This window comes from Myotis yumanensis, unplaced genomic scaffold, assembly GCF_028538775.1.
Source record: "Myotis yumanensis isolate MYYU_CA2020_CCGP unplaced genomic scaffold, mMyoYum1.0.hap1 SCAF_1, whole genome shotgun sequence".
In the NCBI taxonomy this organism is placed as follows: Eukaryota; Metazoa; Chordata; class Mammalia; order Chiroptera; family Vespertilionidae; genus Myotis; species Myotis yumanensis.
In genome coordinates this window covers 166,025,482-166,052,803 of record NW_027223752.1, presented here as the reverse complement: position 1 = coordinate 166,052,803, position 27,322 = coordinate 166,025,482, and positions in this window count along the sequence as shown.

Sequence of the window (27,322 nt, the reverse complement as noted above, 5' to 3'; positions counted from 1 at the left end):
AAAGAGGAGGTGCGAAATAGTTATCTAATAGAGAGTGGGAGAGTGAATAGACTAAAGAAATGGAGTATGATCCCCTTGAGCACCTCCTACAGGTTGTGAACTTAAAGAGAGATCATTGAATTTGGTTTATGCTCCCAACACATCTCTCTCTCTCTCTCTCTCTCTCTCTCTCTCTCTCTCTCTCTTTCACACACACACACACACACACACACACACACACACACACACACACACACACTGTATTCAGGATTCAGGTTCTCTGTTCATCTTATTTCTCTCATCAAATTCTAAACACTTAAAATATACATATTTTAATCATTATTTTACTTCCACCACCTAACAAAAATGTCCAATAAGTATTTGTCAAATCATGATTACATGAAAGACTAAACACACATAAAACAGACATATTCCTATCCCTTCTATTATGAGGCTACATAAATCAGGCTATGAGTACTTCTAAGTGAAGGCAGTGTTGTATATAGCATTTTACATCTCAGCACACAGAGCACAGAGTGTTGTATTTTAGTAGGATTGAATAGATATTTGATTAATAAGTGAGTGAGGGAAGCTTTTTTAGGCTCTATTATAGATTCCTGTGTATTAGAAGACTCAAGTTCCCAAGGTTTTCCCTAGCCTAGTCAGGAAAATAGCCTGTCCTTATTCTTCATAATAACAATAGATTTCAAAATTTTGAGGTCAGCAAGCACACCAAGACAGGCTTCAGAGAAAGAACTTTTATGACAACCTACGATCAGCCCCAGCATATAGAGGCCATACAAACCTAAAAGTCACCAATCTAAACTCCTGTTTAAAAGTTGTCCAGATATAATCTATGATATGCTGGTCTTCAGTCTGCATTTGAACAAACGCAGTAGTTAAATAACACTTTCCTCCAACATTGCTACACATACAGCATATTTACTTATTTATTCAATACCTCATTCCACTAACAATTTGAGGAGGCATATAGTTTGATATTTTCCACAAGTAGGAAAAAAGGTGTCAAATCTTGCAAGCTTTGCAAATCCTATTGGGATTCTGATGCCTTGGCTATTTGTCCAGCTTGCTATATGCATCCTGTACAACCGGTTTACAATCATCAAAATCCACCCTTTCACATTCTCTCTGCAGAAGTAAAGTTTCTATCCTAATTCTTCCCAAACGGGTGAGGAAAGAGGGATGAAGAAATGTCCACAACCATCCCAGGAAACATAATCAGAGCCAGATGCCCAATTTTCTGAATCAAGTAGACTCACTCATATGCCATAAAAATGAGTGATGCATTTATTATAGGCTTCTAATTAACAAAATATGGTTTTAACATGCAGCCAACAAAATGTATTCCACTGTGTGCTCATAAAACACGCCGGCAAATTGGAAGAAACATAACAGCTCAGTCACTGCAATTGTCATCACATTAAGAAGACTCAGCTTGAGTTTTGGGTTACATCCATCTAATGTCACCACACAAGGAGCAAAGCCAAATATCTAGTCAATGTTTAGTACATAATTCACCTAATAAAAACGTTTGATTATATACTGTAGGCAAAACTAACATACACGGACTCATTGAAAATAAAAGCTAGACTCAATTTATAGCCCAAATGTGAGACATATATGTAAATCAGAACTAGTTAGTTTAAAATTTTGTCAAATGACCATTTTGTAACTAATATACTAAACTGATTGTTTAGAGGCATAGGATAGACAAGACCATTGGCCATATTATTCCTCAATTGTTCCTTGAGAAAATCTATTTAATTGTTACTTTTTTTATTGTCTAAAGTTTTACATATGTCTCCTTTTTCCCTGATTGACAACCCCCCCCCCCCCAGCCATTCCCACCCTGGGCAAGCCCCCACTGCCCCAGTGTCTGTGTCCATTGGTTATGTTAATATGCATGCATACAAGTCCTTTGGTTGCACTCTAACCCCGACACACACACACACACACACCTCCCCTGCCATTTGTCTCTGGCTCTATTTTTGTTCATCAAATTATGTTGATCATTATATCCCACATATGAGTGAGATCATGTGATATTTATCTTTCTCCGACTGGCTTATTTCACTTAGCATAATGCTCTCTAGTTCCTTCCATGCTGTTGCAAATGGTAAAAGTTCCTTCTTTTTTATAGCGGCATAGTATTCCATTGTGTAGATGTACCACAGTTTTCTAATCCACTCATCTGCTGATGGGCACTTAGGCTATTTCCAAATCTTAGCTATGGTAAATTGTGCTGCTATGAACATAGGGGTGCATATATTCTTTCTGATTGTTATTTCTGGTTTCTTGGGATATATTCCTAGAAGTGGGATTACTGGGTCAAATGGGAGTCACATTTTTAATTTTTTGAGGAAACTCCATACTGTTTTTCCACAATGGCAGCACCAGTCTGCATTCCCACCAGCAGTGCATGTGGGTTCCTTTTTTTTTCCTCATACTCTCCAGCTCTTGTCATTTGTTGATTTGTTGATGATAGCCATTCTAACAGGTATGAGATGGTACCTCATTGTTGTTTTGATTTTCATCTCTCAAATAATTAGTGACTTTGAGCATGTTTTCATGTGTCTCTTGGCCTTCTGTATGGCCCTTTGTATGTCCTCTTTTAAAAATTTTATATTTAGGTCCTTTGCCCATTTTTTGATTGGATCATTTATCTTCCTTTTGTTAACTTGTATGAGTTCTCTGTAAATTTTGGAGATTAAACCCTTATCTGAAATAGCATTGGCAAATATGTTCTCCCATGCAGTGGACTTTCTTGATGTTTTGTTGGTGGTTTCTCGTGCTGTGCAGAAGCTTTTTATTTTGATGTAGTTTCATTTGTTTATTTTCTCCTTAGTCTCCATTGCCCTAAGAGCAATATCGGTAAAGATATTACTATGACAAATGTCTGCTATTTTGCTTCCTATGGAGTCTTGTAGGATTTTTATGGTTTCCCCTCTTACATTTACATCTTTTAGCCATTTTGAGTTTGTTTTTGTGCATGGTGTAAGTTGATGGTCTAGTTTCATTTTTTTGCATGTATCTGACCAAATTTCCCAGCACCATTTATTGAAGAGACTGTCTTGACTCCATTGTATGCTCTTGCATCCTTTGTCAAATATTCATTGAGCATAATGGCTTGGGTCAATTTCTGGGTTCTCTGTTCTGTTTCATTGGTCTATATGTCTGTTCTTGTGCCAATACCAGGCAGTTTTGAGAACCATGGCTTGGTAATATAGCTTGATATATAATATTGTGATCCCTCCAACTTTTTTCTTCTTTCTCAGGATTGCTGTGGGGTCTTTTTTTTTATTCCAGATGAATTTTGGGAGAGTTTGTTTTAGATCTTTGAAATAGGCCTTTGGTATTTTAATGGGGATTGCACTGAATCTGTAGATTGCTTTGGGTAGTATGGATATTTTAATGATGTTGATTCTACCAATCCATAAACATGGTATGTTCTTCCATTTGTTTGTGTCTTCCTCTATCTCTTTTTTCAATGTCCTGTAGTTTTCCAAGTACAGGTCTTATTTAATTGTTATTTTTAAAAGGACAGTTTAAATGACTTCAGTGCTCATCAACTCTTCCTTAATTCTGTTGTATTGAATTAATACTTAAGAATGGTGATAATGATAATAATGATCAGATCATAAATGATAAAGTACATTATCTTTTCAGAGTACTTTGACAATTAATTGATTGAGGCATATACAGGCTATTTTGTTTTTCACAACTGGCAGGTGTATCTTTAATAAATCCCAGGTCAAAAGAGAAAAAGAAAAGTCTTTCCTGGCCACCGAAGTCCATAATCTCCCATATACACAGCATTAGAAGGGCTCTGGGACAAGGCAAAGCTTTCCCCTGCTCTGTTTCTTAGTGGGCACCACCTACAAACATAATGGCAAAGAACTGCCTGCACCTGCCAACCAGGGCTAACTGTGCCATGAGAGAATTAAAAATCATTGCCATTCAGTGCAGTGACTGCTATGCAGAGAGCTGACTCCCAGCAACAGAAATGCCTGCAGCCAGAGGAGAATTAAGGATGATGGACACGTCAAATAAAATCGTGTTTCTGGACTCATACTTGGTTTTGAAAGCTGAAGATCTCCTAATTGTATTCAGTTAACCACATACGGAGCTGCTGTGTTTTCTCTGCTGTGAAAACACAGGTGTTACCACACCAGGAAGTTGGTAGTATAGGAGGTTGCTCTCTAAAGCCTCGCCTCTAGGACTAAGGTCCCACTTACTTGCAGTCAGTGCCCCTAGCATGCTCTCCCACAGTCTCTCAAGCCCCGTGTAGAAATGGGAATTGAATAAACAAGACTTTATTCAGAAAAAAACAAGTCTTCCTTATACATATTCATTTCTGGAGTGTGATTCATTCTTTCCTGAGATGGGCACTGAGAATGCCCTGTAAAAATTCAACGTGCCCAAAAGCAGAGCACAGCCTCTGGAAAGAGCTTCCTGGTGCTAGAGACAACAAGGGTATGATTTCTATTAATCTGTGAAAATTCACTCATTGAAATGACAGAAGTTAATGGATTAAAAAATCTATCAGGAGAGAAACCAAGATGGTGGATAGGAAAACACCGGAAATTGCTGCCTCCCACAACAACTTCAAAAATACAACTAAAAGACAAAATGGACATCATCCAGAACTACAGGAAGGCTGGCTGAAATTCTACAACTACAAGGAAAGAGAAAAGCACACTGAGACTCAGAGGAGGTGTGGAAGTAAAGTGCAGAGGTACAGAAGCGTGTGCGCGGAAACGGCTGGCAACTGAGGACGCGGCTGTCTTTTTGAATCGGGAGGGAGTCACAAGCCCCCAACTGCTCTGAACTCCAGTTCCGGGAAGTCTCTGGGTACCCAGGACTCATATGGGGAGAAACTGGGCTGTCTGGCAGTGGGCAGAACTCAGAACTCAAGGGTGGCTTTCTCTCAGAGGTGCTTGCAGCGATTACCGGGACACTGAGACTCGGGGCCTCTTAGGGCAGGACTGAGGAGCAGCCATAGCTGTTTGCTCTGCCCTGTTGATTCCCTGAGACCCCGCCCCACCCAAGCAGCCTGCAGAGGCTTTTGCATATGAGTGCCCTGGCCCTTTGCAATCTGAAAATTACCTAGCAAACTGCAGCTGGGCCAGACAGACCCAGAACTTCCAAGAGAAGGTCCAAGGCCCCACAGCAGCTTGCATTGCTTCACAGCTGGGCCTCATATGGGCACCTCTAAAGCCCAAACAAGGAAGGGGAATCTGCAGATCTCTTCGTAGCTCCTGCTGGGTAGCCTCAGGTAGAGGCTAAATTAGCACCTCCTTAGAGATCCAAGAGCCAGTGTACCCAGTGGTCAGAGTGGGACCATCCAGATTACAACTCCTCAGATCCATAAGGGACACACTCAGGGGGCAGACTCAGTGAGCACCAAAGCCCCACTGAAGCAAGTCTTACCCCACAATGGTGTCTTCAACACAGAAGTTCTCCCACTGTAGACACAGCTGATTCTCACAGCCAATTGACCTGGAGGTCAATTCCTCCCAGTGATACCTACAACAATCAAGGCTTAACTACAACAAGACTGTGCACAAAGCTCACAAAGGGGTGCACCAAGCGTGTCTACCTCAGGTAACTGGGGAGGCTGAGCCACTGGGCCCTATAGGACACCTAGCACACAAAACCACTCTACCAACACAGGGAAGCATAAAAAATGCGTAGACAAAGAAACAGGACACAAATGATAGAAATGGAGGAAAGCAAACTACTGGATATAGAGTTCAAAACCACACTTTTAAAGTTTTTCAAGAAGGAGAGAGAGAGATAGAAACATCAATGATGAGAGAGAATCATTGATTGGCTGCCTCCTGCACACCCCCTACTGGGGATCAAGCCCACAACCCAGGCATGTGCCCTTGGCCAGAATCAAACCTGGGACCCTTCAGTCCACAGGCTGACGCTCTATCCACTGAGCCAAGCCCCCCAGCAGGGACCCTGAAGCACTGTCTTCAGATCAGACATGTTGCGAAGAGACTAGAATGATGTGGTGACCACTGTACAGGATGTGGTTTCAGAGAATTTGTCAGGAATAGGGGTCTCAGGTTGTAAAGTGTGAGGATGGATGGACTCATTTACAGGGTCCCCAAGTGTATGACCTGCAGAGGCTCCTGGAGATCATCTGGTCCAACTCAATATCTGTACTGAGTAGAAATAAGAGATTCAGATTCAAAGTAACTTGGCAGGAACAACACTGTGTGTAGCAGATTATATTTTCCAAAAATTTTAGCAGCAGTATTTCTGCAAACAGCCATCAGCCCCTCACCCAGGCTGGCCAGCCACCTCACGGGGGAACCCCACCCTGAAGGGGCTGTGGCCAGCCTGTAAACAGCCATCAGCCCCTCACCCAGGCTGACCACACCCTCATGGGGTGAGGGTCCCCGCTAGGGGGCTTGGCCAGCCTGAAAACAGACATCAGCCCCTCACTCAGGCTGGCCAGGCAGCCCAGCAGGACCCCCACTCTGATCTGGGACACCCTTCAGGGAAAACCAGCTGGCCCCCTTCCATGCACCAGGCCTCTATCCTTTATAATCCTATATAATAAAAGGGTAATATGCAAATTGACCCTAACAGCAGAACGACTGGGAATGACTGGTCACTGTGACACACACTGACCACCAGGTGGCAGACACTCAATGCAGGTGCTTCCCCGTGGTGGTCAGTGCACTCCCACAGGGGGAGCTCTGCTCAGCCACAAGCCAGGCTGACGGCTGCCAGTACAGCCATGGTGGCGGGAGCCTTTCCCGCCTCCTCAACAGCACTAAGGGTTTCCAACTGCAGCTTAGGTCTGCTCCTTGCTGGCAAGTGGACATCCCCCAAGGGCTCCTGGGCTGCCAGAGGGATGTCTGACTGCCAGCTTAGGCCCAATCCCCTGGGGAGCGCGCCTAAGCCAGCAGGTGGTCATCCCCTGAGGGGTTCCAGACTGTGAGAAGACACAGGCCAGCCTAAGGGACCCCCCCCCCCAAGTGCATAAATTTTTGTGCACCAGGCCTCTAGTATAAGTATAACCAATGGACATAGACACTAGTTGGGGGGCATGTGCTGGGGGGTGGAGTGGCCAATGGGGGAAAAAGGAGACATATGTAATACTATATGTAATACTTTAAACAATAAAGATTTTTTTAAAAAAGAAATGGGGTCCATTTCCCCTCTCCTAGTGGCAGCTTTGACAAAGAGATGCTGTATGACTTTTGAGACTGGGTTGTAATTGACCATATGGCTTTTACATGGTTCTCTAATTGATCTCTCTATCTCTGTCTCTATATCTCTAGCTCTAGCTCTCTATACATCTTTGAAGTCCTGAACCATCACGTAATAATCCTCCAGAAGCCAACACACTGGAGAGACCATCTAGAACAGCGGTTCTCAATCTGTGGGTCGTGACCCCTTTGGTGGTTGAACAACCCTTTCACAGGGTCGCCTAAGACCAACCTGCATATCAGATATTTACATTACGATTCATAACAGTAGCAACATTACAGTTATGAAGTAGCAACGAAATAATTTTATGGTTGGATCACAACATGAGGAACTGTATTTAAAGAGCCAGAAGGTTGAGAACCACTGATCTAGAGAGACCAAAGAGGCATCTGAGATGTCCCACTGTCCAGCTGTTTGAAACTTCCAACTCAGTGACAGACTTTCACATGAGTAAAACCACCTAGCTGATCCCAGAACCATAAGAAGTAAGAATAAAATGGAATTATTTTAAGCCATTAAGTCATTAGGTTTGGAAATACTAGTACGGTGGTTGGCAAACCGGGGCTCGCAAGCCACATGCAGCTCTTTGGCCCCTTCAGTGTGGCTCTTCCACAAAATACCACGTGTGGGCGCGCACATACAGTGCGATTGAAACTTCATGGTCCATGTGCAGAAGTCGGTATTTTGTGGAAGAGTCGGTATTTTGTGGAAGAGCCACACTGAAGGGGGCAAAGAGCCGCATGTGGCTCGCGAGCCACGGTTTCCCGAGCTGCAGTTTGCCGACCACGGTACTAGTAGTGTGTCACTCAGTAATAGATAATTGGGACACTGCATTCCTTCAGGGGAGGGGAGGAAGGGAACAGGAGAAGAGCAAGACCTCTGCTTCAAAGTCCCTCCATTCGGTAGATAGTCTTTAATTTTCTTTCCCTGGAATTGCCTTGATGTGCAATGATAACAGAATGTGGTCAGGGCAAGACTCCAAATGAGAAATTCTCTGCAGAAAGTGATCAGATCAAATGGAAAGTCCAGATCCTTTCATCGAATTCTTTTACCTGTACCTCCTCCTGCCCTGACCATTTGTTCTTAGTGCCTTCCTTTAGTGAACCTTAGAAATGAGTGCCCCACACTAAAAAGGAAGGCACCTGTAACCAGGCATAAGTCAGTCCTTCATGAATGTGGTAAGGACCACTAAGAAGCAGTGGGCTGCACATTGAACTCATAATTTCAGTGAGAAGGGCAGGTAGAGTCATTATTAGGTGTTCATAGAAAAAAAGTTATACTCTGAAGAAATTATCCCCTGCAGTCCTTTAAAGTAAAATAAAATCAGGGGTTTCTGGGGTAACAAAGAGTATTTAAGACCACAGAGCTAGAAACCGATTAATTAAAAAATTTTGCCAATCTATTATTTACTCAAACCTAGATAAAATCAAGCAAAAATGTCTGAAGGCACTTGAGCAAAAACAATGTCCTGGGATTTTTGTTTTCTTGTTTTTATCAGACTTTCTGGGAATTTTTGTTAATGGGGAGAGTAACACCAGGCACTCGTTGCAGGTGGAACTCCTCTCAGCCCCCCAAGTGGATGTTGATAGTTGTATAGGGTGCAAGAGGAAGGGGAAGAAAATGAGAATGTCGTCTCCAAAGGAAAGTATTATGGTCCAAACAATTCTTGGTGGATAGATACCTAGGGAGAAAGGGTAAAAATAATTCTGAAAAAATAGGACTCTAACAATGGAGTTTATTAAAAGTTATTTTTCATTGATTGCTCAATTCTAAACTGGAAAATTGGGGGAGGTCATTGCTACGTAAAAAGTTGAATAGATATTTTGCCCCCAAAATCTGGCTTTGAGAAGATAATATTCTGGTGAGCAGTGGTGTTTCTGGGACTACGAAAGAAAGTCCTTCCAAAATAGCTCTGGGCATTTGGTGCCAGGCTCCACAGTGCAGCTCTTGGAAGATGGCTTGCGGTTTTCATGCTATCTCTGCAAAGGGAAGTGAGCTGCACGGACGTAGCAGTGGAATTTTCCCCTGGCTACCAGGCCTGGTTTCTCAACGGGAAAAAGACCGAAACTATGGAAAAAAGGAAAAGGTCAAGAGACCTGGTTCTGGTCCACGCCCTGATAAAACTAGCTGTGTGCCTCTGAACTAGTTTTTCTGATTCTTTATCTGAAAGAATCGTCATTGGGCTCATCCAATCACGTCCAGCTGTAGAACCACTGCTTCCATGACACACATTCAAGATGTCTTTCCTTAATCTTTCAGTAGTAATTTTTGTCAAATGTAAAATTAGACTAGAGGCATTCAAATTTCTAAGAGGAATATTCCCTTAAATCTAAAAGGTGTACCTGTTGGCCACTACTCATTGAGAACTCATTTCTCTTTGGCAGCTCAGAGTTCCTTTCCCACACATGAACTACAAGTGCCGTTGGTGACCTCTGTGCCACTCTGTGACCATGAAGGATGCCACACCTTGGCAGGTGGGCTGCCCAAGGAGCACTTGAGCCCATCAGCAGTGTAGCCTTCCTGGTCCTCACCTTATGGCAGTCCAAGAAGAAAACAGGTAAGAGTCTGCCATGGGATTGAATTCACTCAGAGGCTGGGGAGTTAACCAGCTCATGAAGGCATGACTCTCTCTAACATGAAACCACACCCAGGTCCAGGAGTTGTCACAACACTGAGCTCCAACACAGTTAAGGAGGAGCACTTGGCAGCTGAAGAGAGAGAGTCGGGGCTGTCACAATGAGAGGAGAAGGATTATAAGAGTATTTTTAGAAGGATGCAAAAAAAATTTGAATACAGTGAAGAGTGGATGGGAAGGAGGCTAGCAGAATAGGAAAAGGCACGGCATGATAATGAGGCAGAAAATCAAGATAGTAAAGAAGTGATCCTGATCGAGAAAGAGAAACCAAAATAGTACAAGAAAAAAATGAATATGACTGGGCTGGGCAGAAAGGAGAAAGGGAGGGAAAGACAGAGAGAGACAGAGACAGTCTCGACTAGTGTTTGACCAAACAACAGGGCTCCATAGCCTAGGCAAGTTGACATATAAAAGTAACCATCAAAGATACTGTGAGTTAAAAAGGCTTACACAGAGCAGGGACCCCAGAGAGCTCTCTTTTCTGTCTCTCTGTCTCTATCTCTGTGTCTATCTCTCTTTTTTTTCTTAGGTGTAATTAACATTTAAATCAGTAGACTTAGAGTAAAGCAGATTATAATCCCACTTTTGGGTGGTCCTCATCCAATCAGTCAAAAAAGCCTTAAGAGCAAAGAGTAAGGTTTCTCCAAGAAGAAGGAATTCTGCCTCAAGATTGCAACATAGCAGTCCTGCCGGAGTTTCCATTTCCAGCCTGCCAGCCCCTACAAGCTCAGGAGCCAACTCCTTAAAGTAAATCTCTCTCTGTAGGCATATACCCCTTCTTGGTTCTATTTACCTGGAGAATCCTGAATAACCTAAAGTACTATTCACAACTGCCATGCTAAGAGGGCATCGCTGACCTATCTCACAGATAAGAAAGCTCCAGAGAGTTCACCTTCCCAGTAACCTCTACCTTACTAACTTCCCCCAAGGTCTTTCATCTGGAAAGAAATAGTCATTTATTCAAATCTAGGTCTGTCTGACCTCTAAATCCATTGCATCGTAAGCCTGGTAAAGGCTTTTACAGCCATTTTGTCCCACTTGAGGCATTTGAAGCTTTTTAGGAATGTCATTTGGCAACATCTGGCCAAAGGGGCAAACATTCCGCTCCACAATCCTGAGGCTCTGACAATTACATAGTCCTGTTTCTTAAGTGGCCTAGCAATGGAGTTCAGGAAGGAACACTGGACCCGAAGGAACTCACTTACTTCACAAACACCAAGACCTAGAAGAAATACCATTTCAAACAATGGCTTCCTCACATTCAGCCAATGCTGTAGCTAAAATTCTGGGCCATTTCCCCCTCTGTTTCATGTTCTGTTCCCTACCTTGATTAGTATGAATTCCTATTTTCAACCTTTCATAATAGGGAACAAGCCTTATTCACACACATTGTTGAATTCTAAATTATACAAGAGATCAAATCCATCTTACCACAAGTTTTGTACTTTTCTTAACTCACAGCTTACCCCAGAGTATATTCACCATGCCTAACATTAATGAACTTGAACACATTTGTAGCTCATAGATCAGTCAGGTGTCTCACAGGAGCCTAAAGAAGGCAGGGGGTTAACCACCAACGGAAGCTCAACTTCAACAGCCTTTATTAACCCTGCAAGTATCTGTAACCACTACCTCCAGGATACAGCAATGGGACCTGGTTTCTCTCACCTCCCAAGTACCGCAGCGCTGATATTTAGGAAGGAAAAACTGTCAGTACACCTGTAAATGTCTCATGTGGCTTTTGCTCCCTATCAGTGTAATCAAGGTAATCACTTTTTTTTCTTGATTATTTTTATGCCAGAGGTAAGTGATTTATTCTGCTCAGGACTTTTTCTTATGCTCTCAAGTGTCAATACTGACTCTCTTTACTATCAAATTATCAACCAGCTTTTTTTCCTAGATCTCCAGAGCGAGGACTAAAAATTTGATGAGGCAACCCAGCTCAGTACCCTAAAAAGATCATGAGAGATGCAACCCATAATTCAGTCATTTAACCTCTTTGGATTCCATTCAGTTTAAGTCAATATTTATCGACTCTTTTCATATGTACTGGGCATTATGTTGAGATCCAGAGACATAAAGACTAATGAGCCACCCATTGCCTTGTCTCCAGAGAATCTAAGGTCCACTGAGGGGGGCAGCCATGTCTAAAAACAATTGCAATAGTAGATGACACAACTCCACAGGAGGACATATGTTGACCTGGGAAGTACTAGTTGCAATGGTTCGTTCCAGCTAGGATAGTTTTAGAGGATGTTTCTTAAGGAAGGTGATACTTCAACAGAACCTCACATATAGAACAAAGAGGCTGAAGAAAAGATTCCCAGGTCTCCCCCCACTTTCTTACAGCTCTGAAATTCAGTAACTTTATGGATATATACAAGAAATTTAGCAAACTTGGAACAGGTTTAGCAAACTGGGTCAGGAGGTTTTTGAGGGGAGTGGGGTTTACAGGGAAGCTGTACAAACTAATGCCTGCTAAGAGCCAGCTGTTGGACAGAACCCCAAAGTCAGGTAGCTGTCCCACGCAGTTTCTCCCAAATCACAGGAGTACATGTTACCCTTGCGACAAGTGAGCAAATGTACTCCCAGCGTCCTCACTGCAGACTCCATGCTAGAACACAGGTTAAAATGTTGTCTACACTGGGGACCCCACAGCCTGACAGAGGGAAAAGGAATGGAGGGGACGGGGAAGCTCAGACTGCAAACCAGGCTTCAGGGGAACATAAAGAGAGATGCCAATAACGAGTTCATTAACAGGAAAATGTTTGCTTCCAGAAGAATCAGAGGCTTCATGACATACAGTCTTCCAACTAAAAAGCTACCAAAAAATAGAGAGATACCAGGAAGAAAGGAAGAGCATTCTACACAGAAAAAAGATGTGAGGAAATGGGGGGTGAAAAGGAATAAAGAAATTTTAGGAAATCATAAGCTAATTTAGACTGTAGATATGAAATATAATAATACTTATTATTATTACAAATATAACTTATTGAGTGCCTACTCAATGTGCCAAGAATTTAAATGCCTATTTCACTCTTCACTCTGAGGTAAGATATGGGTATTACCCTCATTTTTCAGATGAAACAACTGAGGCTTAACTGGCCAAGCTGGGATTTTAACATGGTGTTTCTAATTCCAGAGTCCACATTCTTAAGGACTAATAAGACTATCTTGTTTAAGATGCAGTAGTTGATTCCCTGCTGGAAAATAGATGCTTAACCCAAAAGGCAATAGAAATAGTGTCATTTTTTAAGGAGAAAGCTAATATATAATAGCAGATAAATCTGGGGGCAATATGGGAAATGATCTGGAGCAGAGAAAGACTAGGGATAAGGAGACCTTTGACCTGATTGCTGACATATATATATACATATATATATATCATGAAAGGTTCTAAAATGAAGCAATAGCAATAGCAGTGGAAAAAGAAAGAAGAAAAGAAAGATACATATAAAAAAAATACATTGTGGAGATAGAATCACTAGGACTAGGTTAGTGATTGGATATGATGGTAGAGGTGAGAATGGGACCTTGGAGAAAGTATACTGGGTCCCTGTAAGGCTTTAACCAATACCTTTTTTTCAAATCACAACTCCAGAGTCAGGAGTTGAGGAAAAAAAACAAAATAGGACATGAGGACATAGGCTTAAAATGAAGAAAAAAAAACATGTGTATTCAGAGATCGGGAAGAGAGGTTTTAGCTGGGTCTGTCTTCTGATACTTGGTGTGGCTCCTGATACATGGGAGGGCCTCAGAAAGCATTTGTTGAGTGAGTAGATGAATGTGTGAGTCAGCTCATGTAGATTGGAAGATCTTAGTGGCACATACTTGAATGAGGGAGTTGGGGCAGCCATCAGTCCCATGAACCCCACATGCTACTGTGATTAATGTTGCTTTTTCCCAAAGTCTTGGCCTGAAAAACCAACACTGAACACCTGAATTAAAAAAAAAAAAATCCCATTGGCAAAGCTTATTTTTCACAGTAGGAGACTCCCAGAAGCATTGCCAAAATCCCGGAGGCCCAATACCTTTCTGACTTAGCAATAACTCCCAAGTTAAACAAATTGCCAAAGAGTTATAAGCTTCGTATTAGTTGGATGGATTCCTCCAATTGCTCTGTTGGCTTCACTTTCCCTGCACACATGTTGGTGAGTTCCATCGATAATTCGTGTGCCTGCAAGTTCTCTCTGCTACTGAGGAACGCTGGCATTTCTCAGTTAGCATCTGCTCTGTGATCTATGATCTGCAGTCTCCACTCCCTCTTGCCTTCACTTTGAACTGAAGTGCTGTGTTAAGCAACCCCACTACCCACCACCAAACAAGCTGAGACCTGAGTCTTCATTAGTGTTACAACACTTGCACTTTATCCCAGGCTAACCAGTAACACCAGTATTCAAACTGCAGTGCGACACCAACCACAACACCCCAAATGAAAGGACATATACCGTTTCCAGGATGTCCAGAGCAGGCGTGCCACTGGAGATAGCTAGAACACAGGTCTGGGAAGGTTTAAACAGACCAGGTATTGGGAAAAGCTCAAACCCATGAAAAGCTGGAATAGGAAATTAATGTTAGTGTGTAGCCTTTAATTTACCCAGCAAGAACTAAAATGGAGAACTCATAGAGAGAGGGTATATTTCACCGGAGTAAAGGTCAAACTGATCCTTTTGGGGGGGGGGGGGTGTGAAATCCACTTTAAAAATTAAATTGTCCATTTCAGTTAACAGCCCTAATTCATAAATTAATACACAATCCTCTATTTCATTTTGAGTTGAGCAAAATTTAGCTACCATACCAAAGTTTGTTTCTGCACAGATTTCTATATATTGTAAGATCAGTGTGATGGTTTCATTATACCATAGGAAATGAAAATGTTCCATTCAAAATGTATTCCTCAAGGGAAGCTCCTTGAAATGAATTATAAACTACATTTTCTGTTTTGCTTTCTTTGAAAAGTACAAGTGTCTATAGTACACTGGTTATGACAAGGGACCACAGGGTTAATTTCTGTGCACTATTTCCATCAAGTTAACAAGTGGGATGAACAGAAACAATTATTTTATTAACTACAGTAAAAAGTTAATGGAGAAAATAATGAGTCCACCAGATATCCATAATTCCATCTTTCCTCCTTAGCGGTGTTATCTTATTTCATCTAGAGTGTTTTCCTAGGCACACAATGAGATCTTTCAGAGGGTGGGCTGAGGAGTGGGAAGAGGAGGAGAGGGAGGAGAGGGGCAATGCACCTGTACAAGATGTGCATAAACTAGCAAGGTCCACACAAATGTCTCTGATACTCAGGTCCTCGATCTGAAATAGAGAATGGGCTCAGATTGAAATTGGACATGGTCATGACCCAATGCTTTCCGAGAATTGCTCTCTTCTTCTCCTAGAAAGTACTATAATTTGGTAACAGAGGACAGTTCCTCAGTAACTGCCATCTGTTACCTGCCTGAGCTCTTTTTCTGCAACTTCAAGAAGACAGAGAATGGAAAGACCTCCTTGGGGTCTCTCCATAGTAGAGAAGCCTTTCCCTCAAAGTTCAGTGTTTTCTAATTCTTTGTAATCACTTTATTTTGTTAGTAAAATTAATCTGCCACTTGTGGTTTTCTAGAGGCTTTATGATTTATACTTCCACATCCAGAAATAGATCCTAATAAAACGATATTATTTATAACTGTACACCAGACACTAGCCAAAACTGTACTAGTCTAAATGATGTACATTTGATGTAAAGAAGACAACCTGGAATAAACTGGCTAGGGTCACGCTGAAGAAAATTGCTAAGATCCATAGATATATCCCCAGATCTAAAGCAGGAAAAGGGAGTGAGGTTTAATCTAACCTTTGCTTGCTCTTCATTAAGAAAGCCATCTTGCTATTGTACATCTCAGTTCATCCACCAGAGTATAAGTTTAAATACAAAATTATCCTTAAAGTGAAGAATAAAAGAAACCCCAGTTAGAGATTCTTAAAAATTTGGAAAAAAAATACTAAACATCTTATTTATCCTAAGTAGGCAATTATGTGGTTTCCTTCAGAGTGAAAAGAAAAATTAGTTCTTAAAATGGATGGTAGTTCCAAAGTAATGTAGGATGTTCCCATTAGGAGAGACTGGGGAGTGGTATGCCAGAACCCTGCATGATCTTTTTAACTTTTTTGAAAACAATTTAATGTTTCACAATCAAGATTTATTTAAAAGAAATACAGTATGGCTAGGAGGTGGGAAGAATAAACCAGGGGCTACAGGAGCATCAAAGAATTGGTCAAAACTCTAGTCTTAAATGACAGGTAATAACCAGACAATGCTCCATCTGAGATGTGCGGAGGACCGTTCTTTGGTGACATAAAAACACAATCTCTAGATTGGTCTTATCTCTAGAGAACAGAGAGTTCTCAATACCTCTGCTGGGCAAGGAAGCCTCTGATCATTTTGCACAGAGCAGCGTGACTCTTCAGCCTCTGCAAGGTGTCCTCTCCGAGGGTCCTTTCATTCAAGTAGCAGGTATTTTCCTAAGCTCTTTCTCTCCAATTATACATGGCGCTTTGACAAGTCATTCTCTTCCTCCAGCAAACACAGCTTGGGTGTGTAATCAAATCCCAGAAGTTACAGTGAGCAAAGATATGTGGTATCTATGAATCGCTTCTGTGTGCGTGTATATTTTAATCTGTTACTTAAGTGGCCAGGCTAACTGGGGAGAGGAAAAAGAGAAGAGAAGAGCTGAAGGCAGTTCTATCAGTTGTTTAAATAAATTCCGTTCGTGTGGCGTGGTGCAGGCCAAGATTCAGTGTGACTGAGTGCTTCCGTATGAGGAAAAACCCAGACTGAAACAGAAAACTGTCTCTCAGTCCTTTGCCAACCTTCTTAAAATAACTACCATTGTGTTGGATTAACAGGCATTTGCTGAAGATTCTGTGAAGAATTAAGCTTATTTGTTGTTCTTTTAAAACAGAAAGGAGAATAATAAAGCTGTTAGTCAGCATCGTCTTAGAAGATAAAGCTTTCAAGATAGCAGAGGATCTGGGTCACTTGGGAGCTTCCCCGAATCTGCTCTTGATTGGCAGCTCTTCAGAATCTCAGCTGCAAACTTAACACATCCTCCCAGCCCCAATTCCAGGGCTCACCAGACCTGGTCACTGAGACGTGGTCTGTTCCAGTGTTCTTGGGTAAGTGGCATCACTCCGTCTCCCCTCGCCAAGAGTTCAACTGTGACCTCACCAGAGAGAAACAGAGAAAAGTTGAATTTGGCAGAAAGAAACTCCAGAATATCACAAGTGCTCTTGGTTGCTTTGAAGCTGTACCTGTTGGTTCTTCTTCCATGTCTCTGTGACAAAACAAAACAAAATGGCTCCAGGACGCTTAGGCATAAGAGAGCCCCAACAAAAACCCACAGGATAGGTGGAGAAAGCGTCCTGTTCAGGCACAGGCCAGAGCCCCTGCAGTGATGGCAGCTTTGACAACAAGCAAGTCAAGCAAGTCCTGTGGGTGCTCAGCATGGGGCCCTCAACAGTGTCTCCTTGAGACAGACAGACTAAGGAGAGGGGGTTAATTCTTCCCCTCCTGAAGGCTGGAGGCACTTTCCTCAAATACCAGAAAGGTTTAATTCAGATAGCGTGAATCTCTGTGCTTTCAGTTGGCTCTCTATATAAAAATAATTCTAGTGTAGACATCTCTCTTGAGCAGTGGTTCTGAAACTGGGTGAGTTTGACCCCCATGAGACATTTGGCAATGTCTCAAAACATTTCTGGTTGTCACAGCTGCTATTGGCATCTAGTGATGAAGCCCAGAGATCAGCTCCTGCAATGCTCTAAATTCCTAAATTCCTACAAAAGCACAGACAGCCCTGCACCACCAGAAAGTATCTGGCCTGAGGGCAATTCTGCCAAGGCTGAGAAACTCTGCCCTAGAGGATGGAATAAAAATTAAAGTTTCTTCGTGTTCCCGTGATTTTTTTTTTAAGTTTTTAAAAATCCACATGAGAATGTCTCAGTGTTTAAACACCTGTTTGTCATTCTACCATGCATACCAGGACCTTCACAAGCTGCTCAAACAAAACGACTAGCAAATAATCGCTGATGGCCGAAAACAGATATTCTGAATATATACCATAACCTGTTTCTCTAGTACTTTCATCAATGAACCCATCAGCAAACATGTTGGATGCCCACCGCATGGTCAGCCCAGTGCTTGCTACCATAGGGAATACAGAAAGGTATAGGAAGTGCCCTGGCTGGGCTCCATTGGTTGGAGCATTGTCCCGTACATCAAAAGGTTGTAGGTTTGATTTCCGGTCAGGGCACATGCTCAGGTTGCTAGCTCGATCCCCAGTAGGGGCCATGCAGGAGGCAGCTGATTTTTTTTTCTCTCTCTCCCTCTACCTTCCTCTCTCTCTAAAATCAATACAAATATATTTTTTAAAAAGAAAAAAAAGGTATGCGAAGCAATCAAAATGGAAAGAGGAACACACTTATGGAAAACTGACAGTATAGAACAAGAAAATCTAATAAAGCACACATTTAGCTAAATATTAAAATTGGCAAGCTAATATTGATGTTGTACATGATTATTTTAAGAAAATTAAAAATTTAATGACAAAGAAGTTTAATAACTAGTGATTATTTTGCTTGGGTGATTATTAAACCAGTGAATGCCTATTAGCATTACTTTTTAATTTTCAAATTTAATAAATAGCCACTGAGAGATTGGATTGACCCAACATTACCTAAAAACAAAGTGATAATTCCAGGATAATACTCAGAAAAGGAATTTATCAAAAACTTGTAATTATACTAAAAAGTAGTATAGAATTAGGTGCCAAAAGTAAAGTCTTTTCAAAGTGGACACAGAAACTCTCTTTTAAGCTTAACTTCACTCAAAAACAAAAAGTAACATTGAATAGCATATATGAGCGTATATGCAAAACCCATAGACACAGACAACAGTGAGGTGATAGCCAGAGGGAAAGGGGGGCAAGGGGCTGGGAGGAGGTGGGCAAAGGGGACATCTGTAATAGTGTCAACAATAAAAATAAAGTTAAAAAATAGATCAATAAAAATAATTTAAAAATTTTTGAAAATAAATGAAATTATAAAAGAAATCAAAATAAATGAGATTAAAAAGGAGAACATTAATTTGCATGAAAAAGAATTTCCCATGATCTAACAAATATATTGAACATACTAAACTGAGCTAAAATAGCTCTTGTAACTTTGCATCTCACTCTTTTCTTCCTTGTGTTACTAAACCTAGACCCTGAAATTGCTCTACACGGCAGAGGCAAGAAGCTGACAGCAGATAGAGCCTTCAGTCAGATGAACTGGAGCTGCCCACTTTCCTTGGAAAAGCCTCTGACTGGCAAAGCCTGAGAGGAGCTCTGGATCTTCAGGTGTCCCCTGGTGGGACTGGAGAAGACAATGGTTTGTGGCTTCTCCTCTGTGCTGACACTCTGACAGTTTAGTGAAAGATTATAAACCAAATCCAGAAGCTCTAGGAGCCATGAATGGTGTTGGACTAACGAAATGGGTGTGGTTTTTGTTTTTGTTTTGGTTTTGGTTTGCCATTGGTGTGTCCCTACCTACCAGGCAAGAGAGGAATAAAAACTTGAGATTGCAGATCTGGGAGGAATCCCTTTACCTAATGTTGGCACCCATCCCTTTGCCTCTTTAATTGTCTGCAGCGGGTTCCATTGGAAGGGTCAGCTCCTCATAAGGCATCTCTGCCAAAGAGGCATTTCGGTGCTGCCTGGCACAAAGGTACTTCTTGTTTGCATGCTTATACTTTACGTGAAAACGGAGCGAACGCTGGTGTGACACCAAACACTTTCAGTAGCAGCACTCAGCAATTGTCATCTCTGTGCTAGACTTGAAAAAAAAGCCACAAAAGGAGATGGACATCTGTTATACCATGAGTCTGTCTAAGTAACCCAGACAACACCAGCCTTGTAAGGAAGATTGCTGTCATGAGAGATTAGGAACTTGTGAGCTTTAATAGACCATATCTCACAGGAGGGAGCAAACTCAAATAAGAGTAGTTGAGTCCCAGTTTTTAAATTTTCTATATATGGAGGGCTAGAAGGCACTTACTGTGACCTTAAAATAAGAAACAAAATATACATGTATGTGTGTATGTATGTATATAAAATTCTTTTTTCAATTTGAAAATTACCAAAATAAATGTAAAAAATCACAGGTACTGTTTTTTTAAGGCAATTATAGCCAGCTGACTTCTAAGAATATAAGAGTTTAATATCAATAAAATAGATACTCCATGACCAAATGGGTATCCTAGACTATCGGGAACTCTGCTTCCAACATTGTAGAGGCATGATCTCATGGAAAAAGCTGGACTTGAGCAGACTTTGAAAACTTGACAGCAAAAAGTGCACTTTTCATTGTTTTTTTATTGTTTGTGTTGATCTAAAAAGCCACCAACACTTTAGTCCTTCAACAGAAAGTTTGGCAAAGTGGCCTCAGATTTCCTGTATATGCAATGTAACCTCTTATGTAACCACCTCCTGCACTGTACCCCTCTCAATGGACCGTCTGCTGGACTTGGCGTGTTTTTGTTTGTTTGTTTGTTTGTTGTTGTGGGTTTTGTTTTCTTGTGTGGGTTTTTTTTGTTTTGAGGGTTTTTTGTTTGTTTGTTTTGCTATGAGAGTGTTAATGTTTCCATTTGGTCAATTTTGATGCCAACAGCAGCATGCTTCTGCAAAATCACCCGTCAGGTGAAAGGGGCACAGACTGTGGCCTTAATAATAATACATTCAACTACTATAACTTTTCACTTACCAAAATTTTATATCATGTAGATCAGTTAATATGCATAGAGAAGAGGAAAATGCTTTGACCCACATAGAGAATCAGATATGTAAACCTTGATCTACTGCAGTTGAACCTCTAACCCCCAAAGCCAACTTGCTACAACCCCAGACAACTATTACCCCTTGTTTAAGACTGATGAATATCATACTATTCCTTGTAATACATCAGAATGTGCTGATTAGAAAGTGCCTTGCATTTTGCCCTTCAAGGCCACTAGATGGGTAGTCCTACAGTCAATGTTGTCACGGAATCACAGAGACAAACTAAGGCTCTTTGACCTCCATAGAAATATAGAGTTTTAAAAGTGGGAGTGACATAAGAATACCACCCTCTATGGAATATGAGAATTATCTTTACAGCATCCCAAATGAGTGGCCTGACAGTTTGCTAGAATGCCTGCAATGATGATGACCTACTTCCTTCTTAAAATGTAGGCAGACAGTGCTAATATTAATGAGCTAATATTAATGAAGTTATTTCTATTATCAAGCTAAAATAAGCCTCCCTAGTAGTTCTTCCTACTAATCATAGTTTTAGCCTCTGGATACACCCAGGGTTCTGGCTTCAGGTGGAAGGTCTGACAATTCAGCTTCTCTGTAGTGCTACACCTGCTACCAATGCATGTCCACTGGGAACAAGGAGTTTCTTTGGATCCCAGTCCTACCAGGAACAAACTCTTGTTGAAACCTGTAAAGAATTACTCTTCAAAGCAAATCAGAGTCACTTACAACTCATAAGCAATAGTTTGTTTAGCGATAAGAACAAAGTTGAATGAGAGCAACAGCATTTTAAAAAGAGAAAAAATACACTGATTACATATAATCACATATGTTGAACTATTTCTAGGCTAGATGTAATCTTAATATAATGAGTATTTTTACAAGAGATAAAGATAACAATAGTAATAATATTATTTATAAACCATTTTCCAGCCAATGTGCTTGAGGCATTGCATGATCATATACAATGATTAAAGCACTATTCTTCAGATAAAGTGAAGTGATGCTAAAAGAATAAGGAACTAATGTTAGAAGTTCCCAAAAATGTGAATACCAGGTATTAGGAAACCTCAGAGGATGACTTCTTTTTCGTGATTTTTTTCTACTCTAGTTGCTCTAAGGAAAAAAAAAATATTTTAAATGCTCTTTATCATGTCTTCTAATGTATTTATTTTCTAAGTACTTACTCCCTTTTTAGTTCCTAAACTAAGGTTAAAATTTCTCTCCTTCCTATATCTAATTTTTTGTCAATTCATTCAAATTCACATGACAAATAGGTTTGTCTAAAAATCTAACAACCAAACAAACAAACAAAAAAAACCCCAGAAGAGTCATTAAGCTACTTCTCTAATATTGGTGTTTTCTTGTGCTTATTATGCATTTAGACCAGGGGTCCTCAAACTTTTTAAACAGGGAGCCAGTTCACTGTCCCTCAGACTGTTGGAGGGCCGGAATGTAGTTTAAAAAAAAACTATGAACAAATTCCTATGCACACTGCACATATCTTATTTTGAAGTAAAAAAAACAAAACGGGAACAAATACAATATTTGTATTTGCATGTGGCCCGCGGGCCGTAGTTTGAGGACCCCTGATTTAGACTATATGATCAATGACAATGAAAAAAGAAAACATGGTCAGTGCCTGAGCATAAAATCTATACAACTGTAATTTCCAACCTTTTAGCCAGCATGACATCCTCTGATTCTGAGTTTTGCAGTAACCACTAACTCCTTCCTCCTTTCAAAAAGATGAGGATGGTGTGAAAAACACTGCTGGTTACCTTCACCACAACCATTTCCTCCCCCACCCCACCTCCTTCTTTCTTGCTAACAGAACACTAATTTTGTTCAAGTATCAAGGGGTCATATGCTCATGGAAAGTGGTCCCCTCCTCAACCCCATGGAGAAAATGTTGAATCTAAGACATTAGTGTCAATTCCAGTCTCCTTTGCCAGCAGTATGTCTGGTCCCAGATTTGTAATGCCTCTCTGGCCAAGAGACATAACAGAAAGTCTGACAGGAGCTTTCCAGGAGAGGTCCTCCTGCCTGACCAGCCTCCAGCGAGGTGTAGGCAGTGATCTTCAGAGTCAGAGCAGCTGTCTTGGGACTGTGAGGTGCAAAACCAAAGGACCACGCTATCACACTGGTTTCAGTGGAGTGGAAAGATGGAAAGACAATGGGGAATTTATCCAGCCAAGCCTGCAACCACCCTACATTGCATTCATGATTATAGCAGACCATTTTTCCTCCTTGTTTAAATAAATTTAATTGAGTATTCTTGCACTGGCAGCTAAAAACATCCTATCCAACTCAAAGGCATCTCTGTTTATGTATTTGAAATGAATCACATTTGTATTTTTAGGAAACACTTTCACACAACTGAAAATACTTGGGATCTTTTAAACCAATTAGAGTATCACTGGATAACATTCAAAAGCCTAGTATCTACCAAGCATATCAATATACATCATATTATTTAATTTCCATAATTTTTTATAGATAAGGGGAACCAGAGAGATCAAGCAATTTGCTTAAGATTACACACTTTGGAAGTGTTAGAGCCAGCATTTGAAATCAGATTTTCTGAGCTGAAGTCCAGATCTCTTTCCACTCCACCAAAGGTATGTATACTGAATTCTTATTTTGGCTACACTCCTAGACTGACTATTGATAATGATTTTAACCCAGTTTATGTTACTGCTGACTGTTTGTGGAGTCATATTGGAACTGGGGTTGAAATGCTAATGTGAAAATTCTTTACTTAGTAAGGTTTCCTCTCCCCTTGCAAAAAAATAAAAATCTAATTTAACAACATATTTAGTGAACTGCATATTCCTATAAGAATTGGGGCTCAATTATTAATGACAAATGCTTAAAATATGCTCTTCACAGTTTATGTATTTCTAATTAACTAACAAAATTTAAAAGACAACTAAAGACTGCAGGAGTAGTTTAATCAGATTTTTTTTACCCTTCTTAACTGATCATTTTTAGGCAACTTGGTCTTTATCTCATGGCATAACTCCAGTGAAAAAGAGTCACTGGATCCTTTGATAATCAAAGTTTGTGCTGCTCAATAAATAAAAACATTTTAATATTTCCTACTAGTTGAGCTTAAGTATTCTTTGGTTCATTGCCTTTGGGATGGCACAAGATTGATTTAAATTCATTTGTTTGTTCAACAATGAAGAATGATGTAATCTGATTTATATTTTAAAGCCATTTGCCTGTTGTGTGGGAATGAATGAGAGAGAAAAGTGAATGTTGGGGAAACTAGTGCCTTCATCCAGGCAATATATGACATACCTGAATTAGGGTGATAGCAGGAAAAATTGGGGGAAATAGATGGATATTTAACAACATGAGCCAACAGAACTGCTGGTGTATTAGAAGTAGAAATTGCCTTAAAGAAAGAAATGCTGAAATGGTAAAAAGTGGTAGATTTGTGAGGGGCAAGGGTACACAAGTTTTCAAGGAAGTTGGAGAAAAAGATGTATTTTTAAAGTGTTAATTCTGCAATACTTATTAGATATCCAGGCAGAAATATAAGAAGGTGGTTGAAGAAGCCTAGTGTATATAGGAAAGTCCAAAGCTGGGGATAAAAAATGATGAGTCATCAGCAGTGGAAGCCATAGGCCAAGGTAAGATCATCTCTAGAAGTGTACAGGTGAAGAGAAGCAGAAGTGTACACGTGGAGAAGGGAAACAAAAAGAGCACAGGACTAAAGTCTGAAATGGAAATGACAACATCTGGGAGATTCCCTTGTGGAGGTTTTCCATTACTTAAAATTTTGGACTTCACCTATTTTCAGAAATCTGCATTTCTCTAGCCTCCTTCTATATATTTTCAGTCAATTTTAATTTTCTTTCTTTAACAACATTTTCTCCAAAGCATTCACTGATCCTCAGACTGGGCTCTCCAGACCTAAAACCATTCTCAAAAGTCTTTAAACTCAGTCAATTTTTCAGTTTATTCACTGTTATGATATATATATTTAAACAATTACACAAACTAAAATATGTATCATTTCTAAACTCAAAGTTATTTTTTATCTCCTTTTTTTTCTGACTAAAGGCAATGGTACTTGTGCAGGTGAGAGTCAATGAAAATCATCTCTGGTTAACATTTTTCAAAAATATTCTGGGTGCATGATAGTTCACTGGCACACAATTTGTATTTTAACCTCACATCACAGCGGTGGTCCAAACCCCCATTCCTAGAACAACTAAGCAGTGTTTGGTGTCTTTTGATGACTTAATTCTAATCCCTTGGAGGGAAGATAAAGCTAGAGATGAAGGGAAGTCACTCCAAGGGGAAGATAGAATTATGAACTGAGGATACCCATGAAGACTCTTTCTAGTGTCTTGACCCAATTATCTGGTTGAAGTCATTGATCCTAGAAAGATATGGAAATTATGGTTTGATACTAAACCACAGGCTAGTAAATTACGCAGGCTAGTAAATATGATTAATTTATCCATTAATCATATCACATATGTCAAACTATTGCCAGTCAAGCCTAGAACTCTGCCCTAAACCCAGGAGCCCAAATACTGTATCCTCCCTATTCGTGACAAGCCTTTTTAGCTGTGTGGCTCCCACAGCTAATAGTAGGTCATCTGCTTATAAGGGTCTTTCCGCTATTTGTTTTCTCATGTTCTTATCACAGAGGTAGATGGTATTAGATATGTTTCTTTTCAGCAAGTATGAGGTAAGCAGAGGTCAACCCAGTGTCAAACAGAGCTGTAGAAAAGCAGATATGGTTACAGTGCAAACCCTCCATCCTAAAGCAAAAACAAAATAATTCTCTCAGCGACACTTCAGGGAACACTTTCTAGATAGAAGTCAAGCCAAAACCTTATGCTAAAGAGTTCTTCTGTATTGAGTGGGCAGAGGTAAACAGATGACCACTTCACTTCCCCTGTCTCAAATCCAGGAATGGGTGCCACTCTAGTACTTTCTTCAGCAGGCAACTAAATCTGAGAGAGATTGTAAACAAAACCTAGAAAACCCTATGGTGTCCAGCCTTTAGTCCTTTAATGCTGAATCTATTCCAATCCTTAAGGTGGGAGGAAGGCAGCACACTTCCTCAGCCACTGTTCACTCAAAGCAAGAGAGCAAAGAAAGAGTAGGAATGTTACTATGCATTTATCTCCTCAACTATAAGCCATAAAGTGGTGATTGCCTCACCTTTCTTTTCAACACTATTCAGTTTCCAGGATTTTGCACACAGTCAGAGCTCAATAAATATTTCTGGAATAAATTCCTTATCTTTTAAAATTCAATATCTCAATGTCCTTGTATTTTCAAATTACAGTTAATGAAGTGCCTAGACCTAAAAGTATCTCTCATTTTATCCTCTACTTTCCATGCCATTTTATTTTGGCTAAACCTAGTCTCATTAGTTCTTTTCTTATTTCTCTCTTTTCTCCCCCCCGCCCCATTTTTTCACAAGCTGTGAGTTCATTTAATTACACCCTCCCCCGCCCCCCTTAGGTTCCCAACACTCTCTTTTCTTCCTCCTGCCCACACTCCATCTTTTTTCCTGGTGATTCTTTCTCTTCTGTCATATATTTTATTTTGTTATCACCCTCACTGACAGTCATCATGCTCCTGCTTCTTTATCTTAGCAAGGTGACCTGGGAAGAAATCGTATCATCTTGGGGTCATAAAAAGTGCTGAATTGAGTATTCTAAGAAACAATGTAATTCAACTATTGCTCAGGGGCTATTTCCAGTCTGACTCAAGTTTTTACTGGTCTACAACACTTTACCACCAAAAACCCTTACCTCCCCAAGCTCTAAGAATTTAATACACTCAATGTTGACAGATTAGATTACAGCCTCACTTGCTGTGATCTATATGATTTTGTTCATTACCTCACTGTTATACTAAATGCATGAAAATATGTAAGCAAAGGTTATTATTAGTTAAATTGATTTATAAATACATTTTACTAACCTTGAAAAATTTTAGATAGTTAACTGTTTGAGTTGAGTAGTTCCGGTCCAATGGATGGAGCATTAATTTGCTGTGCAACTTTGGGTACATAATTTGACTTCCTGGATCATAGGTAGAAGATGAAAAAAAAAATTCATGATAACAATATTTCACCAGAGACTCCTATTTCTCTTTCTAATTTGTCCTTAAGTGAAATCACTTCCAAAATAAAAGCCTCAGTCTGAAGAGTTGCTTGCAAACCCAGCCCATTGCCTGGCCACATAAAGACATTAATAAATGTTGACTAGAGAAATGAATCCTAACATCTTATCAGTTTTGTGAAGATAAAATGCACTAATAGATATAAAAATAAAACCTTGGGAACTATAAAACAATATGGAAATGTAATAAATTATTATTAGGGGATACTAAATGCTCCTTTAACATGGCGCCAATTCACATAAAGAACTAAGTAAGGTTCAAGCGGAAAATACTGTGGAAGTATAGTGGAGGTAAACATTGATTGAAATTGAGACTACAACATGGATTCATTTATGGAAAAGGCTAATTAATCATAGCAAATCTTTCCAGATTATAACATCTGTTATGGCACCACCAAAGTCAATGACACATGTTTTAAATTTTTTGTTATAATAGCACTAGAGGCCCAGTGCACAAAAATTTGTGCCCTCGG